Source organism: Camelus bactrianus, chromosome 9 (assembly GCF_048773025.1).
Source record: "Camelus bactrianus isolate YW-2024 breed Bactrian camel chromosome 9, ASM4877302v1, whole genome shotgun sequence".
Taxonomy (NCBI): Eukaryota; Metazoa; Chordata; class Mammalia; order Artiodactyla; family Camelidae; genus Camelus; species Camelus bactrianus.
Window position 1 is genome coordinate 17,911,684 of NC_133547.1, and position 20,056 is coordinate 17,931,739.

At 40.0% G+C, this 20,056-nt stretch overlaps 1 non-coding gene across 1 annotated transcript; it reads left to right on the plus strand.

Moving 5' to 3' along the window:
* The first annotated feature begins 8,266 nt into the window (after positions 1-8,266).
* LOC123615379 (U6 spliceosomal RNA) lies at positions 8,267-8,375 on the plus strand. Its single transcript, XR_006722956.1, has one exon. It is a non-coding gene; the product is annotated as a U6 spliceosomal RNA (small nuclear RNA).
* Positions 8,376-20,056: the final 11,681 nt, after the last annotated feature.

Genomic DNA, 20,056 nt, shown 5'->3' on the forward strand with positions numbered 1-20,056 from the left:
GGAGCCCGCACTAGCTGAGACTGTAAACCTGGAGCAGGATGCAGACCAGGTGGCCATATTAGGTTTTGGTGACACATGAAAGCTGTATTTTTCAAGATGCATTCAGCAGTATTGAAGGCACTCAAAAATACGAAAAAAAAAAAAAATACAACCCACATCAACCGTGCTCAACACCTCTCTGCCTGCAGGTCAACTCTCTGCCCTCCTCCACCTGACCTGTGCCCTGAGACTCACTCCTCTGGGCCTCCTTCTGGCTTCCTGTTGGGTTCAGAGAATGGAGGAAGCAATGAGTGAGGGTGTGTTTATGCCTCTGGTTTCTGCGTGACAGTCAGGTTCTTCCTGGGTTCAGGTTTCTGGAACTGCTCCCCTGCCCTTGTCTCTTTAGCCCAGCTGGTGGGAAAACCCCTGAGGACCCTACAGTCTCCCAGCACCCAGACCACACCTTTGTGCATGGTCCCTCAATTTACCCAGTCCAGTGTGCCCGCTGTCTCCTGAAGGTACCCACCAACTGGCTTAAGAAATCGGTATATTTGTGTCTCTCCTCCTAAAACCCTCTTCTCATCTCTCAAGAGGAACCTCTACAGCTGAAGTGGCATTCTCATTCCTCTGCTGGGTTTACACTCTGGTCCGTTATGTACAGCAGCCGTTGTCAACACTCTGCCCACATCCCCTTACCCTTCCCATTTCTGTGCAGTTGGGATTAACTCCCAGTCTCCAGCAGTAGCATTTTATGTTTTGCCTCAGACGTTGGCCATCAGAGTCTACTCTGTCCCCATTGTGGCTGGCCAGAACTACTGGGGAATTAATGCCTCTTCCCAGCAGCCCTCAGACAAAGAAGGAGAGGAGTTGGTGTATAAATACTCCAACTCCCCCGCCGCACTTGCTGAGACATCCTGGGGCATGAGTTTCTCTGCAGGATTAAGCTGCAGTTACCTGTGATGGTAGCTAGCTTAATACTGCACCCCTAATTGGCTGCCTTTCCTTCCTTCTTACTTTCCCCTCTCTCCTCCTGGTGTTTGCCAGAATCAGCTCCCAGTAAACTGTCTGTACTTAAGTTCTTATTTCACATTTCCTTTTGTGGAAACCATGATCGCATGTATGCGTCTCTAAGTCAGTACAGTAGTGTGAAATTGATATCACACTGGCTGAAATTTTCTGTACCTTGTTTCTGTTCTCCATCATGTTTGTCAGGTTCCTCTACAGTGGTGTCTGCTTCTACAATTCATTCATTTTCACTGCCTCATAGTATTCCATGAACAGTCATTCTCCTTTGATGAGCCTATAAGCATTTTTTTTTTGCTATTATAAGCAATACTTCTATATATATATTTATTGAAGTATAGTTGATTTACAATGTTGTGTTAGTTTCAAGTATACAAGGTGATTCAGATATATATTATTATATATAGTCTTTTTATTTTATATGTATCTAAAAGTTTTGCTTGGCTAAAAACCTAGGAGTAGGATTGTTGGGTTATGGGGTATGCAAGTTTTCAAATTTCATTGTTTTGCAGAGTGGTTGTATTAAATTATATGCTCTCTAGCAGCAGATGGTGATTCCTGTCACTCTATTTCCTGCCAACACTTGACATTGTCAGACTTCCCAATACCTTCCTGTTTATGGGGAGGAAATTGGTGGATCATTATAGTTTAAAATTGCATTTCCCTGATTAATAAGAGGTAGAGCCTCTTTTTCTTATTTTATGGGTCATTTTTGTGAATGGCTAGTTTATAATTTTGATTTCCTCTCTTTGATTTTTTAAAAAAATAATTACATATCCCGGATATAATTATTTGTTGACTGGATGTGCTGCAAAGATCTTTGCCAGTCTATGGCTTATCTCCTCACTCTTTTATGGTGTCTTTGAATAGCCTTATATCTATTAGAGAAAACTGAATTTTTAGTTAACCTTCCCACCAAGAAAACTCCCAGCCATCCAGTTTCACCTGTGAGCTCTGCCAAGCATTTAAGGAAGAAATAATACCAAGTCTACACAAACTCCTGCAGAGAATGGAAGAGAATTCTCCCGATCTCATTCTAAAGACCAAAATAACCCGGATACTAAAAATCAAAGGCAGTATAAGAAAGTTACAGTCCAATATAAGGTTCTTAAAGTTTTATTTTAGCAAGTCTAATTCATGAGAAAAACATTAATATATCATGAGGAGAGAGTTGGGAGATAGCTGGGGGTGGGGGGAGCTGAGGGAGGGTCTTCTGTAGTGGGAGACTTAATTGTGTCTAAACACTCAATAGGCAGGAACCAGCACCTGCAGAGGCAATAATGAGTAACAGTCTTCTCTAGGTCAGAATTTCTCAACTCTGGTTATGCCTTTAAATTGATATTCTGGAGGGCTTTGAAAAAATGCTCATGCCTCAGCTATTACCCTGATCCTTCCAAACCTCCCTTTTGGAGTGAGGCTGGGGTGTATTTTTTAAAAATGAAAGCTCACCAGGTGCTTCTTGTGCAGCCATGGTTAAGAACCAGTTCCTGGAAGATGGGGCTGGGATCCCAAGCACAGGTGAAGCCATTAATCTTAGGTATGAGGAAAGCCATTGACTCTAACAGGGGGGAAGGGAAGAAGATGGAAACACTTACAGGTGTGTTTGAGAGTTTGATGGGGCAACGTCAAGGTGAGTTCTCTTGGTTGGTCTATAGTTTTATGAGCCTTCACCCAAAGTGACTCTATAATCCTAGATTCACCAACCAAAGATCGTTAGACAAGGAGAATGAGGGAGAATGAGCGTGATGGGCTTACTCAGGGTTGCACAGTGGTTGAATTGGGACAGGTAACTGGATCTTCTGCATCCTGTGACATCATGACATCACCTGTCTAGAGGGACCTAATCTCCCCAACTCAATCCGATAAGCAGCTGGATTTGGGATGAGTTTGGGAAGGAGGCAGTTACAAGTATGTTTGTCAATCTCTGGAATTCTCTCCGTTAGCAAACTCCCATGTGTTGGACCTTAATTCACTTCAAAGTAGCAAGGATTGATGAAGGCTAACAGATCCTCAGGAGACAAATCACGGCTGTAAATACACAAAGGACTTACTTGAGAGAATACAATAATTTCTTCTTATCATTATCTGTTCAGATTGGTTTTACCAGGAAATCAATAATTTGCATTCAGCTCATTCTAGATTTTGGGAGTAGTGCCACTTCTGGGTCTGAGATAGATTGTTGTGTGCAACCTACATGTTGTCCTTTGACACTAAGGGATGACATTTTCACTGAAGTTCCAACACAAGCAGAGCATCATTGGTTGCATTTTACTTTTCTTGCTTAACAGTTTAGAAATGGACTTCTCCAGTCTTTTAAAATCATCGATTAGCATGACTGGAGAACTTGTTTCGAAGAGAAACTTGATGTTACTGATCCAAACTCAAATATGACTTTCCAGCTCCCTTTCAGTCCAAGAACTTTTCATTTGTTTTCATAGTCAGGAAGATGGATGGGGTCTAGGGAACTGTGTAACCTCAGACCTGAGGGTAGTGAGTTTCCTGAGACATTTATAACTCTCTGCTTAGAGATTTCTCTGCCCAGGGGGGCCATGGAGTTTGAGACGCCAAAGAGGATTTTGACTGGGCTTAGGGGAAAGACAGGAGGAACTTTTGCTGACCAAATATATTGAACAATATTAGCATTTGCCGTTTCAAGTGTATGAACCAGCTAGCACTTACAGACAGAACAAAATAAAAATTTGATGAAAACTTAATAAACTTTCAAACCAGAGAAGTCTCTAAACTATTCAGAAAGAGGTATTTGAACTGCTGTATCTGCCCGCCTGTGACAGAGAAGTGGTACTGCCATTCACCTGGGAACTATCTTCAGTAATAAATTTGGGTGAGATTCCATCTTGTTTTCTTATCTGTTCTTTTTATATGGTGCATTGCTGCAGGTGCTGGAGAATACAGCTGGAGGAAAAAAAATGCACGTGAAGCTGTATTAGCCTGGAGTTTACCATTTCATTCTTTCGGCAGGTTAGCTGATGCAAAATGAGATTGTGGGGTCTTGAGGCGGGCTTCATTCTGAGGATTGCCACTAATGAGCGAGAGTTTGCAAAAAAGAGAAGATTATCAGTTAAGATTTTTAAAATTTTATTATTCACATAGAGTGAAATGCTTAGATCTTAAATGTGAAGTTTGATCTGTTTTTTAAAATGTGCATATCCACATCCATATGAAAATATAGAGCATTCACACACTCCAGAGAGTTCCTTCAGGACCCTACCCAGTAAATTCTTGCTGCCTCTCTTTAGAGACAACTATAGTTCTGATTTCTGTCACCAGAGATTCATTGATCTGTTTTATATAAGTAGAATTACACAGGATGGATTCTTTTTCTTGGGAAAAAAATGCTTTTTGAGATTCTTCCATATTGTTGCATGTGTTAATAATTTATTTTATTGCTGAGAGTATACCACTGTATGACAGTACCACAATTCACTTCTCTGTTCTATTGTTGGTGGACATTTGGTTTCCTTCCTCCCTTGTTCTTTTTCTTTCTCTCTCTCTCTTTTTCTCTCTTTTCTTCTTTTCTTTCTCTTCTCTTCTCTCTCTCTCCTTTTTTTGCTGCTATTAACATTCTTATGCAAGTCTTTTTGTGGATATATATTTTAATTTCTCTTAGATAAATAGCAAGGAGTGGAATTTTGGGTCATAAGGTAGGTATATGTGTAATTTTATAAGAAATTGCCAAACTAGTTTCCAAAGTAGCTTTACCACTTTACCATTATCAGTGTCTAAGAGTTTCAGGTGCTCCGCATCCTTGGCAAGGTTTGATGTGGTCATTCTTTTTTAATTTCAACCACTGAAAAGTTTGAAGTGGTATCTCATTAGGGTTTTAGTTTGCACATCCCTGATGATGAATAATGTTGAGCCCTTTGGTGCACACTGGCTATTCATATATCTTTCTTTGTGAAATGTATGTTCAAGTCTTTTGCCCAATAGTACTGGGGTCTTATTATTGCATTGTAGGATTTTTTTTTTTTTGTATATTCTAAATACAAATCATTTGCCACATTTCTCCTTGTCTTTAGCTTGCATACTCATTAATTTATCAGTATCTATTGATGAGCAGAAGTTTTCAATTTTAATGGAGTTATGTTTATTTCTTTTATTTTATATTTGATGCTTTTGGCTTTTCAGTAAGAAATCTTTGCCTGCCCTGAGATCATGAAGTTATTCTCCTATCTTTTCTAATAGGAACTTCATAGTTTTAGCTTTAGGTTTTGTCTACAGTTTACACTGAATTATTGTCAATGGTGTGAGTAGGAGTCAAAGGTCATCTTTTTTCTCATACAGATACTGATATGTTTCAAAACTTTTGGTTGAAAAGACTATTATTACCCTGTTGGAATACCTTGCTGCCTTTGTCAAATATCTATTTATTATAGATGTGAATCTATTTCAAGACTCTTTATTCTGTTCCATTGATCCTTTTGCCTTTTCTTACAAAAAAAAAAAAAACACAGTTTTATTATTACCTCATAACAAGGCTTTAAAGACTTGTTTTTCTTACTTAAAATTGCTTTGGCTCCATTAGAAGAATTTTTAAAAATAATTTGCAGAATGAGCTCTTTAATTTGGCTTCTTGGGTTTTGTTTGGTATGAAATTGAATGTAAAGATCAATTTGGGAAGAATCAACATCTCGAAAGTATTTAGAACTTCAGGTCAAAAAGTAGGTATAGTACTTGCTTTTTTTAGATTTAAAAAAATTTCTGACATTGGTTATATATAGGTAGTTTTAGGGTAGATTTCTTGCAAATCTTTTGATAAATTTATCTCAAGCATTATATGTCTTTTGAGTGCAATTTTTAAATTATATAATACATTTTTATTGCTAATATGTAGCAATACAATTGTATTTTGTATATTCACCTTGTATATTGTGACACTACCAAATTCACTTACTAGTTCAAGTAGTATTTTGAGGGGTAATTTCCTTAGGATTATCTCCATAACGTCATCTGTGAATATGGATACTGTTACTACCTCTTTCCCAATGGTCATGCCTTTTCCTTTTTCCTTTGCCTTATTGGATCGGCTAGGATTTCTAGCATAACAAGCGCAGATATCCTTGCCTTCTTCCTAATCTTATTTGGAAATATATGAGTTGTTCACCATTAAGTAAGTTTTTAGCTGTATGTTTTTTGATAGAACCTAGAACTGTGTTTCAGACTGAAGAAGTTTACTACTATTTCTATTTTGTTGAAAAGGGGTGATGTTGAATTTTATCAGAGGTTTTTGCTTTGAATCTGTTAGGCTGATCATATGACAGTTCTACTTATTGTTTAATGTGGTGAATTACAATCGGTTTTCAGATGTTAAACCAGCCCTGCATTTTGGGGATAATCTCACTTGTTTGAGGTGTATTTTATTTTTACATATTGTTGGATTGAATTTCCTAATTACTTTGTATAGGATTTAATCATTTATGTTAATGAGGGATATTTGTCTATACTGTTCTTTTCTTACAATGTCCTTCTCTGATTTTGATATGAGGATCATGTTGATTTTATAATATAAGAAATATTCCTTCCCTCCTCTACTTTTGAAAGAGTTTGTGAGAATTCAGTATTACTTACTCTGTAAATATTTGAGAGAACATACTAGTAAAGCCATCTGATTTTGCATCTTTTTTTGTGTGTGGGTGGGAAGGTTTTTAATGGTGAATATAATTTCTTTAACAGATATAGAACTAATTATATTTTTACTTTTCTTGGATGATCTTGGATAATTGTGCATTTCGAATAATTTTTCCACTTGATCCAAATCTTCAAATTTATTAGCATAATATCTGTGTATTATCCTTTAATGTCTGTAGGATCTGTGATATTGCCACCTCTTTTATTTCTGATATTAATAATTTGTGTTTGTATTTTTTCATTGATCAGTTTTTTTCTGGGAGTTTAGAGTTTTATGTATCATTTCAAGGACATGATCTATTTTACTGATTTCCCTTCATATCGTTATTATTTTCTTACCACTATTGACTTTCACTTTAATTCGTTCTTTTTCTAGACTTTTCAATTGGAAATTAAATCTTTGATTTTAAACCTTTTCACCTTTCTAATATAATCAATTAATGCTATAAAATTACCTCAAGTGCTGCTTTAGCTGTATCCCACACATTTTTAAAAACATTGTTTTATTATTATCTCACTTAAAATGTTTTATAATTTACATTGTGATTTCTTCTTTGATCTATGACATATTTAGAAGATTTGATTTAATTTCTAAACACTGTAGCTTAAAAATATTTTGTTAATTTTTTTTAATTCTAATAATTTAATTCTATTATAGTTAGATTACACATATACACATATATTCTGCATTTCAATGTATGATATTGTCTTCTTTAATCTCTAAACAGGTGGTCTGTTTTGGTGCATTTTCCGTGTGCATTTTATTGTTGGAGTACTGTTTTATGCAGCTCAGTTAGGTTAAATTGGTTGTTAATTTTCAAAAATTCCTTTTCCTGTTTTAGGTCTACCTGTTCTATCTACTACTGGAGAGAGAAGTCTTCAGTTATAATTCCAAATTTGTCTGCTTCTCTCACCAGTGTGTCTATTTTTGCTTCATGTATTTTGTGCACATTCACTCAGGATATCTTCTTTATGAATTGACCCTTTGAAAGTAGGAGATATTTCTTTTTAATCTTTGGAATATTTCTCCCTTGAAATCATCTTTGTATGATTATGACATAGCTGCATCACCTTTCTCATTCTTATTGTTTATACACCTTTCTTTCATCATTTTACATTAACATGTCTGCATTTTTATTTTTAAAGAGTGTTTCTTGTAGACAGCATATACTCTGATCTTAATGTTTTAGTCTATCGTTGATAGTATTTGGTATTATTATTGATATTGTTGGGTTCAAGTCTACTCTTATATTGGTTTTCTGTTTTCTTATTGTTCCTTTTTTTCTACTCTTAGACTAACTGAAAACTTTAAGTATTTCACTTTTCATCCTTTATTTTTTATGTCTAAACCTCTTAGTTGGTTTTAGTAGTTAGTATATGTCCAGTATTCACCCTGCCCCATCCTTCCTGCTACTGTTGACATGCATTACACATCTACATGGACTGAAACTCCACAGTACAGTGTTAGGATCTTTCTTCCCATCACCAAATGTTGTTTCAAGAAATTAACAAATGAGAAAAATGTATTTTATATTTAACCTGCATATCTGCCATTTCTGGGGCTCTTTATTCATACAGGCTGAGGTTTCCATCTTGTAGCAGTTCTTACAGTGTATGAGCTACTCACTCAGGTAGCACATATAAAAAAGTCTGGAATGATACAGAGAAGATTAACATGGCCACTGCGTAAGGATCACATGCAAATTCATGAATTGTTCCATATATTTTACAAAGGATTAAAAGCAATTCAAAGAAGGAACAGTAGCCTTTTCAACAAATGGAGCTGGAGAGAGGGAACATCTATAGGCAAGAAAATGAAACTCAAACTAAACCTCACACCTTATATAAAAATTAACTCAAACTTGATTATGAACTTCAAATTAAAACATAAAACTATAAAACCTTTAGAAAAAAAAAACCACTTCGGCATCTAGAGCTAGGCTAAGAGTCCTTAGACTTGACACCAAAAACACAAACTATGAAAGAAAAAATTGATAAACTGGACTTCATCAGAGTTAAAAATGTTTCCTCTGTGAAAGTCTAGGTGAAGAAGATGAAAGACAAACAATAAACTGGGTAGAGATATTTGCAAACCACTTATCCAGCAGAGGACTAGTATCTAGAATATATAAAGAACACTCAAAACTCAATAGTTAAAACAAACACTCAAATTAGAAAATGTTCAAAAGACACAAATAGACTTTTCAATGAAGACGGTATGCAGATGGAAAATAAGCACATGAAAGGATGTTTAACATTACGAGTCATAAGGGAAATGCAAATTAAAACCATAATGAGGTATCACTACATACAGAGTAGTGACAATATAAGCAGTGAATTTACCAAATGCTGGCAAGGATGCAGAGACACTGGATTACTAATACTTTGTTGATGGGCAGGTAAGATCATATAGCCATTCTTGAAAACAGTTTGGCGGTTTCTTATAAAACTAAATGTGAAATTGCCATACGAACCCCAAATTGTACTCTCTGGTGTTTATCCCAGAGAAATTAAAACTGTGTTCACAGAAGCACCTGCATGTGAATGTTTATTGTGGCCTTATTCATAATAGCCCCAAACTAGAAGTAGCCCAGATGTGTTCAGCTGGTGAACGGTTAACCTGTAGTACATATACACAAAAAATTGTTATTCAGCAATAAAAATAAGAAAACCATTGATACATGCAGTAGCTTGGATGGACCTTTAAGGAATTATTCTGAGTTAGAAAAAAATCTAACCTTCAGATGTTACATCCTATGTGATATTTTATGTAATGTTCTTCAAATGATACAATGTTGTAAATGCAGGAGTTAGGGACAAGGGAAGGAAGACGGTGTGATTGTAAAAGGGCAGTATGAGGAATTCTTGTTATGATGGAACTGTTCTGTATCTCCACTGTGGTGGTAGATATGTGAACCTATACATGTGAGTAAATTGTATGGAACTGAATATACATACATACACAAATGAACACAGGTAAGACTGGGGACAGCTGAATGAGATCAGTGGATTGCATCAGTGTCACTGTCTACGTTGTGATGTTACACTATAGTTTTGCAAGATGTTACACTGGTGAAAACTAGGAACAGGGTACGTGGAATCGCTCTGTATTATTTCTTTCAATTGATGTGAAATCTGTAATTAGATAATATAATCTATAATCTATAATTATCTTCAATTTTAAAATAGAGTGAGCATTTTTATAGTTTTAAGTGCACTGACAGATTTTACTCCAAGAATGCATAATAATTCGTTATTCTACTCATCTTATAAAATGAACTAGGTAACCAGCACCCTCACTATAATGGCTTTAACAATTCTTGGCCTGTACCAATAGGACAGGAAATTCTATGCAACCAACATTAGGTGGGATAAAGAGAGTTGCTGCTTTTTAATTATTTTTAAAATTTTTGTTGGGAAGGTAATTAGGTATATTTATTTATTTTTAATGAAGGTACTGGGGACTGAGCCCAGGACCTCATGCGTGCTAGGCACACACTCTACCAAGCACTCTACCCTTCCCGCCAAGAGTTGTTTTATTCTGATAAAAAATTCACCTCACTAGAAATATAAAAGAATTATGTAATTCTTATATAATTAATTAGTTCTTAATTTCCTTGTACAATGTAGCACAGACATATATCAAGTAAAAACCCATGAAAATAACATGACATTCTCCTCTCAGAAATTAACAGATCAGGCAGATAATAACAGTAGAGAAAAATTAAACCACCACCACGAAGGTTGATTCTATATCCAAATAATGTACATATATTTGTAACTAGCTATTTGCATCAAACAGAAATATACACTTTTCAAACATCCATGGTATATTGAGAATTAAACACAACATATGGCTTAAAAAACCCAAAAAGATAGAAATAATTCAAGCCAAATTATTAGACCAAAATATAGTAAAAGTAGGAAAAAGAAAATGTTAGACAAAATTAAAATTAAATTAAATTTAAATTAAAATAAATTGAATTAAATTTTTATCTAATTGCAATTTAAAAATGCCTTCCTAAGTATTTGTGTGCTAAAGAGGTAATCAAAGCTGAACTTGTGCATCATTTATAAACACTAAACGTTAGAAATAAATGAGTCATTCAGTTTAAGAGACTAGAAAATGAAAAAAAAAATGGTGGATGCAAAAATGGCCACAAATTCCTCCTGTCCTGGCATCCAGGCTCTTAGATGGTGCCCTCCCATGTTGACTCCGGTCTTGGCCACGGGGACAGTGGAAAACGTGCTACAGGCAGAGACTTGAAATGCACACTTGGTCTCACTCTCTTGCTGTTGACCACCATGTTAGGAAGCCAGGTTGACTGCTGTGTAATGCGAGCCATGTGCCCCAGTCACTCTTATCATCCTGGCCAACCGCCTGCCAGCTGCCAGAAATATGACCCAGGACATCTTAGAACTTCCAGCCACCAGCCTACTTGCCAGCTGACCACAGATACACGAGTGAGCCAAGCAGTGATTAGCTGAGTCAGTCTGGACCAGAAGAACCACCCAGGCAGCCCACAATAGTGTGAGCTAAGTGAAACGTGGTTGTTTTTAGGTCACTAAGTTTTGGGGTGGCTTGTAACCCACCAAAAGCTGTGGCATAAAAACATAAGGTTAAGGAAAAGAGGCAATTGTCACACAAAGTCACCAGTTTCGTCACTGTTCTTCCATCATCATGCTAATGAAGTACCATGTAAATAAGTGGTCTTTAATAATATGTACAGGGCTGTGGAATTCTAAGGTGCCCAGAGTCAGACTGGGAGCAGGGAACACCCCCTAGCAAACATGTGCAGAAGAACCCAGAATCAGTTGCAGACGGGCTTGCAGAGCCGGCTGGCTTAGTCTTAAGCCATTTGAATGAAAAGTCAGAGATGTCTGTAGGGGGCCTGTTCTTCCACAGGTGTTCCTCCACATTGTAAACAAGATGGAAGGGACAAGCTACATCTGTCTGTTTGCAGTAAAAGAAAGAAGAAGAAAAAAAAAAAACCCTTAAGAACAGACAAGATGGTGCAAAGGCACCACATCTGTCACAGTGGGACCAGTGGCCATCGGCAGTTTTTATTTGGCTTTGTTTGTGCAGCTGAGAGGGGAGCCTGGTGGGAGGTTGTCACACTTGCTTTCTGAGTGCCTGCAGCCCTAGGACACTTAAGAGACACATCTGGTCCTGCAGGATCTGGAGCTAGGCTGTTCCTTTCTGAGAGGGCTGGTGACCTCTCCCTGCCTGTGATGATCACTGCCTCCAGGCCAGTGTCATCCTTCCCTTCATGTCATGCACGTGCTCATGAGATGGATAGAGGCCCCTGGAATCTGAAAAGATGATGATACATGCAAAATTCAAAATAAAAATTTTTCTTTTCCAAAAATGACAATTTAGCCATCAATTGAAATTAACACGTCTTCCTTCTTGATTTTCGAGTTCTGGAAGTTCTGAATATGTTCACTGAAGCTGTGTTTTCCTTCGAGCTTGGGCACCAGGTCAAGGTTCCCTCTGCCTGCTCGGCCAAACAGCCCTGCATGAGCCAGGCATCTTTAATGGAAGCTCCAGGGTTTGGGACCTCGGCCTGCTTCATTTTCATATTTTCCCTAGTCCCAGAAGAGGTCTGGAAACCATAATCCTTGAGTTGGTCGTTCATAGTAACTCACTGGTCAGGAGATCCAATTCCATAAGATGTCTAGAGAGTCCTCGAAATGGTCAGTCTCTTTTTGAAGATCTTCAGATTCTTCAAAGATCTTTGTTTGTGCATCTCTGTGGCCTGGGCACTGAGAGGGATGACTCATGTGGTGACACGCTGAATTTGCCAATTTTTAGTGTTTTGAATCTTGTATTGACTTTGAGTTAAAAGACTTAGAAATTAGGATGGGTAATTGTAAAAATGAAAGAAAGAGAAAGAGAAAGAAAAAGGAGAGAAAGAAAGAAGGAAAGGAAGAAGGAAAGAAAGAGAAAGATGGAAAGAAAGAGAAAGAAAGAAAGAAGGAAAAAAGGAAGAAAGGAAGGAAGGAAAGAAAGGAAGAAAGAAAAAAAGAAAGGAAGGAAGAAAGGAAGGAAGAGAAAGAAAAGACTGTAAGCAAACAAATAAATAAAAATCTAGAACTTCATGGGGCAGGTTGTGGGGGCACATGGTGCTGCCACCTCGCCAGGGATGGGTGTGTGTTTCCTCACTCAGACCAGGAAAAGTACATCTCCCCTTTGCAAACCTTGGTTCTTCTGCTTCCAAGCTTTGTTGTCAAGTCTGGATATTGGCTTCTTCTCACCATTTCTCCAACAGCTTCCAACCAACCAAATGGCTCTTGGGGGTCTGGTTAATCGTCCACTCATCTGCCCAGCTTCCATCTGTCCCTTACATTCTGTTTTTTCATCAGTGGCCATCTGCAGCCTGGGATAGACCGGGCTGCCACCAGCACAGGAAGCTTCAAGGATGCTTGTCCTAAACCACAGTGTTTGGGAACGCTGGCTTTGTCAACGTGGTCCCTGTTGGCACATCTGACCACGAGAAGAGGAGAGAGAGTGCCTCCCCTTCCCTTTGGGTTGAATTTATATTTGTTCTGTGAGACGGCAAAAGTCCAGACCCATGATGTCTATCTAAGAATCTAGCCATATCAAAAGAAAACCTTTGCTCTATAAACGAGATTAGCTATCTCCCAATTTCGGTGTATAAATTGGCTCTCCATTTAGACTTCCTCCTCTGCAGTACTCCTTCATTACAGACCATCACTGCATCAGGACAACATTGGAAAAAAGAAAAGCAACACAAGAAAATACTTAATTTCATTAATCTGTTTAGCAATACCAATATAATGAGGCATAATATTGATTTTCTTACTTAGGATTTAAAATCTCTACTTCTTTCCACAGAATTAAATGCTTCAAGCTGATATTCCACCTCTTTACAGTCGCATCTTTAATTTAGTTGTTATAATTAGGCATTAACGGGTGTCAGTAGGGTAGCCAGTTAGAGACCATTCTGTTCTGCTTGTCTTGATTATCACAGTTTAGATGTAAAGTAAATTAGAATGAAAGACTATACAGTCCAATTACAGATAAAAGCAGCAAACTGCACTGTTGTAATTAGATGCCAGGACTATTTTTCTTAGATTTTGTATCTCTTGAGGGCCCTTCTTGTAGCTTCTTGGCTGAAGTCACTGCTGAAAGATTTCAGAATGGATCTGAGGTGTTGCCGCCATATTGTCTCTTGCTGGGAACCATATTCTCTTCCTGGGAACCTTTCTTAGCCGGATCCCATGAGGACTTACTGGAGTGTTTCTCCCCTGGGGCCAGGGGTCTGCATGCATCCCCGCTTTCGCTGCCCGGGAAGCTCAGGGAGTTGGTGCAAAGGTCAGTTTCTTTGCGAATCTCTCCAGCTGTTCCTTCCCTTGTCTTCCTGCCCTTCCTCCTTTTCTCCTCCTTCTCTTCCTCCCTGATGCCAAATCTTGGGTGTTGTGCTGCCTTTGGGTCCAGAATGGTGGTCAAAACCTTGCTTTTAAGCCTGGTGTGGAATTTTCTAGAAGTGAGCATATGCTAGGTGGTGCCTTCCTGTAGGTGTTGCTTATTTTTGAAAACTGACCACGGACAGCCTGACGTAGCCACTGAAGGGTACCTCAGAGGGAGCATGGCTCACTCATTCATCTCACATTTATTGACTGCCCACCCTGCCACCCTGGATGTTGGGCTCCCAGACACACCAGCTGGGGTGGGGGTTCAAGGCCTGGTGAAGGTGAGGCAGCCAATAATTGATGATGAGGGTATGGCATAAAGAGCTGAATGGGCTGGAAGAGGGGCAGGGCAGGGACACCCATCCCATGTGAGAGGTGAGAACCCCCCCATCCCTTAGGCTGTGATATCTGACTTGTTTGTTTTGAAGGATGAAAGGGAATTATTTAGGTGGGTGGAGAAGGAGCAGGGAGGGAGTTCCAAAAGGACTACCATGTTTAAGTCAAAGGCACGGAGGTGGTCTCAGATGGCTGGAGGTTGGTGGGCAGTGAAGCTACACAAGGTGGGCAGGGCCAGGCCATGAAGGCTCTTGTGAGCTATGCTAAAGGAGGTGACTCAGGATCTCTGTCACAGGAAAAAGTCCACAGGGACCTCCCTGCCCTGGAATAGACTCCCCAGTTCTCTACTGAAGTCTGGGCACAGACTGGCATCTCTGAGCTCCATTTCCATGTGGTTATTTTGAATCTACCCCTGGGCTCCCAATGAAAAGACCCCATACCCCAGACCTCAGTGTGTGAGGCTGTTAGAGGGACCCATACTGCATGGATAGGATATGTATGCTCAGCACATGGTGTATTGGGAGCCAGCAGGGATGGGAAGAGTAAGGACATCGTTTCATGGCAGGGGCATAAATGGTTACTGTGGACCCAGATGGTACTCCTTGTGAGGACATCCAAACCCAGCACCAAAAAACGCTTCTTACTTCTGAGGGACTTCTGGGTTCCAGGCCTGGTGGTGAAATTTCCAGCAATCAGACTCACCCAGGATGTGATGGGCTGAGGACCAGTGAGCTTTGTTGTCACTGGACACATTTTGAGACGGGCTAGATGACCCTTACTCAGGACCCAAGTTGTAAAGGCAGGATGTGGCCTAGAAGGGCTTCTACTGGACTTCCTTTCTCACCACATGGATGCTCAGCATCCCTGGATGCATGTGCAGAAGTCACAGCTGTTTCAATCCACTGAGCATTGACTGCAAGCTGGAGGGTACCAGCATCCCTTGCACATGTGTGCATGAAAGAAGTCTAATTTTCATCCTCTTGGCAATTCATATATCCTCATATTTCTTGGTGTATATTGTAAAGTATTCCTACACTAGAGTGAGCTGGCTGCCCTGCACTGTCCCCAGGCTGGACCTGCAGTAAAGCATGATTTTCTCAAAGCACCTCCCCAGCCATTCGAACTCCCTGTTTTCTCACTATGAAAGTCACTGGCATGTCTCCACACCATTTTGGGCTGCAAACACTTCCACTCAGGTGATGCCAGCAGCGAATCCATGATACACGTGTCTAAGTCATGCAATGTCAAGTACTCATCAAATGAGAAGAAAGACGTCGGAATAGTTCGAATCGTTTGACCTCACCACCAATTAGACGAATTGTGCTCTGGGGGCATGGGCTTGGTTGGGAGTCTTGTCTTCCTTTATGTAAGTTTCACGTCCGTATGTTTCCAGGCACACTATTGAGTGGATTCCAGGGTTTAAAGAGATGTGATTTTATGCAGTATGGCCCATAAACATAAACCAAGTACTTGAGCTGGTCATCTCCTACATAGGCAGAATCTGTGCCCCAAATTTAAGACTATGCTTGAGAGATGATGTTACTTTCTAACTTGGCTCTTAACAATGGGTTTCAAGGGTAATTTGACTATACAGGATTGTAGCTGTTGGTAGTGAGCTTGGGACTCAAATTCTACAGCATAAGTAATTCCACTTTTGTGAACTTCAGTGCACATGGGATCTGGGTCATCATGAGTCTGACCTCTGCGGAAACATCCATCAGTTTTGCATGGCCTCTGTACTGGTTTCATCAAATGCTTACCCTCCACGCTAAGATGACACTTCCGAGGAAAACACCACCATGCTATCCAATCATGCTCTCCCTGGGAGATGTTTTTAAAGTGAGCTGATCCCATCTAGAAGAGAAGGATTGAGCTGGACAGGGTCCCACCATGAGCTTGCAGGGCACTAGGATGCGCTAAGTCTTCTAACTTCTAGGTCACACTCTGTGCCCACTAAGGAGGCATTTAGCCACCTGAGCTGGTGCTGTGAAAAGCTACAATTCGACTCTTCAGTGCTGGTGTGCATGTGCACGCACCGTGTGCACACACAGAGACACACACACACACACACACACACACACAGGATATCTAACAAAACCAAAACCAAAGAGGAAACCTTCTTCCCTGCAAGGATTCTTAGAAAGACCACTGTTAATTTAGGAAGATTCCTTTTTTTTTTTTTCCCATGATGAATTAATTTCCTCGAGATCATTTAAGGTGTGATCCAAGCATGTATTTTCTTTTGCGACCAAACGGATCTGACCTCTTACTAATTTTGCCTACAATTAGTTTGGTGTAATTACCGCCACTTACAATTTAGTCTGCTTTCACTAAAAAAAATTATTGTTCGCCGGGTCATAAAACTCTTTAAAAATTGCTTAATGAAAAATGGAGCCTTGGGAATGTTGCACAAGATAAGCCCAGCCATCAAATCCAGGACTTCCTGTGTGCAGGAGGCAGTAGTTTGTGCCAGAGGCTCTTTGGCACAGTGTGTGTGTGTGTGTGTGTGTGTGTGTGTGTGTGTGTGTGTGTGTGTGTTTGTGTATGTGTATGTGCATGTGTGGAGCAGCAGCATTTGGGAGAGAAGCCCCTTTTACAGGTGCCCTCTTCAGTCCTGGGTGTCTGTGGGTGTAGCCTGGCAGGGTCTGAGATGCCAACTTAAAACAGAGGATCCTCAGGAGGCTCTGTCTCCATCTCCTATGTTTCTCCTGCTGGACAGACCTAACCAGAATAAAGACAGAATCAGGGAGAGGTCTAGAAGAACAAACACTAGCCTTCAAGCCAGTGTCAACATTCACAGGTAGATGCTGGCTGAGCTAGGTCCACTCTGCCATGTCCACAGCCTGGAAGGTTCATTTCCCCATGACAAGCCTCCGTAAGCCATCCTTGATTGTGTGCAGTGATGTCTCACTCTTAGTTATCCCAGAGGGACTCAGCACCTTCTCCTGGCCCAGTCTTCTCTTTCCCCTCATTCCTGGACCAGAGAATAGTGAAACCAACAATCCTTGAATTCTCTCCAACAATGCGTGTCTTTGAAGTGTGATGAGTGCCCTAGCCAACTTTGCTCTTATGTCCTGGGCATGCACACATGTGTTCTCATGTCTTGGGTGTGCATACCTGGGCCAGTACAGTCTTGCAGTATTCTCCCAAATTATGACAGAGCAAGGGGTAGAGAGTGAGGAGACCCTAAGGATGAAGACAACATGCATACGGAGAATAAGGAGAATGAGGGTTCGGTCTATAGTGCTGCCTGGACGGTCAGTCACTGCAGGGTCTTCAGAACTAGATGTCTGAGCATGTGGCTGACGGAGACTGACTCCCCCTGAGACTGAACCTGCAGCTCCTGCCCCCAGATATCAGAGCTGCTTCCCAGCTCTGCATAGTCAGCTGAGAATGGACATTGTCTGCATAGAAGATGAGAGATGGAGTAAGGTGAGTGCAGAATGGAAGGTGAGACTCCAGTGAGCCCCTGTGTCCAAGAGCATGAGTCCTGGCAGGATTTGGATGCTGGGCATTTGGGAAAACAGCTTTCCTCAATGCACCATTACATATTTCCAACAAACATCAGCGTTACTTGGAAGGAGATTAAAGTCGCATGAGATACGGTTCCCAAAGTACGCTGTATGTTCCCAACCTGGTTGGCCTCTGAGTGTAAATCCAGCAAAGATCTAAAGATCATGCAAGTACCCTTCTCAAAGGGCCTCAGCATCACATTCAAAATAGAATCCCAACTCCTTGCAGACCCCATGAGGCCACTGTCATCTGAGCCTTCCTGCCCCCACTAGGCTCACCTGCCCACCTCTGGACAGCCACGCCAGGCACCTGTTAAAGAAGCCCAGATGGCCCTCTGCCTGGAGGCTCCCCCTAAACCTCTTCATCACGCTGTTCCAAAAGGGGATTCTTGGAGAAGCCACCCTGCCCACCCTCTGCCTTCCCCATCTCTCCCTGGACCCTCGCCTGCCTTCATTTTCATCATGGCTTCTGGGGCCAGGGCTCAGATGCCACTTACCAGCTCCATGATCCTGACCAAGCCACCAAACCTCCCTGTGCCTCAATCTCTTCATCTGAAATGAGAGGTGATAATATTGCTTGGTAGGATGGGTATGAAGATTCAACAAGGCAACATGCGTAAAGAAGGGGCTTAGCATGGCATTCGGCAGAGAAAAAGCACTCTGAAGTGTTGGCCATTATCATTTGCATGATTATATTGATATAACCTTTAATTACATAATTTGAATAATATACATTCAATATATAATAATAATTTATCGGTAGTCTTTTCCTTGGAGAACCAATGCAGGAACCTACCTGCAGTTCAGCCTGGGGACTGAACCACAGGGTCCCAACATGCATTCCGTGTCCTGCCGACTAAATGACACAGAACTATGTGTGAGCGCTTAATATTTTCTTTTTGTAGATGGATGACCCACAACTCCTGCAGTACTTTTTAAAGGTAAGATATATTTGGCAAAAGTAACCAACAAAAGTCTGCCTAACTTAAGTCAAGAAACCCTTGCCTGACTGGGCCCAGATTGTTCCAAAATTCTGGGTGAAATATAATTTTACTTGCTATGAAATTCACAAGGGCATTACGAAAGGACAATTTACCAGTCCACAGAGCTGGGACTTCATGCCTGGTGTCCAGGATGCTACAGAGCCCTGGCATTTGAGTGTGGGTCATGATAAATGGACCTCTTTTGTTTATGCAACTTAAAGCTTGGTGTTCTCTCCCAGGTAGGAGAGTGCCTTCCAAATTGTCTTTAGGGAAAAAAAAAAAAGTTCTTTAGATGCAGTGTTCACTTCTCTTAAGGGAACAGCATTTTTTGTTAAGTGGAATTTGTTTCCAGAAATTAGTGCTGAGATTCTGTTAAAACGGACTTCAATATTCTGTTTTAATCCTTATGTAAACTGCTCATTCAGAAAGAATATGTATACAAGATCTTGTGGTAGCTCACAGCGAAAAAAAAAATGTGACAATGAATATATGTATGTTCGTGTATAATGGAAAAATTGTGCTCTACACTGGAATTTGACACAACATTGTAAAATGACTATAACTCAATAAAAAAAAATGTTAAAAAAAAAGAAAAAATATGTTTTCTCCCTCCACCCACCCCTTCCCCCGCTGGTAACCATAAGTTTGTTTTCTGTGTTGTGAGTCTGTTTGTTTTGTAAATAAGTTCTTTTGTGTCTTTTTTTTTTTTTTTTTTTTAGATTCCACATGTAAGTGATACCATATTGCAAACACCAACTATTATATATAAAATAAACAACAAGCTCCTACAGTACAGCACAGGGAGCTACATTCAATACCTTGTAATAGCCTAAAATGGAAAAGAATATGAAAAAGAATGTATATATGTGCATAACTGTATGCTGCACACCAGAAATTAACACAACTTTGTAAACCGACTCTACTTCAATTAAAAAAAGAAAATATGTTTTATGAAATGAGACATGCATGAATCAAAGGATGCGATAAACTGAGTGAGTGATTCAGCATTCATCAAGAAGTGAGCTGTGTGGGATTTTGAAGCATCATGTACCTTCTCTGTGTTTAGAAACAAAATCAAGAGATCTCAGCAGTACTCCGTTGGCTTGGGCGGGCTGGAAGGAGGAAGCCAAGTCCTGGGTT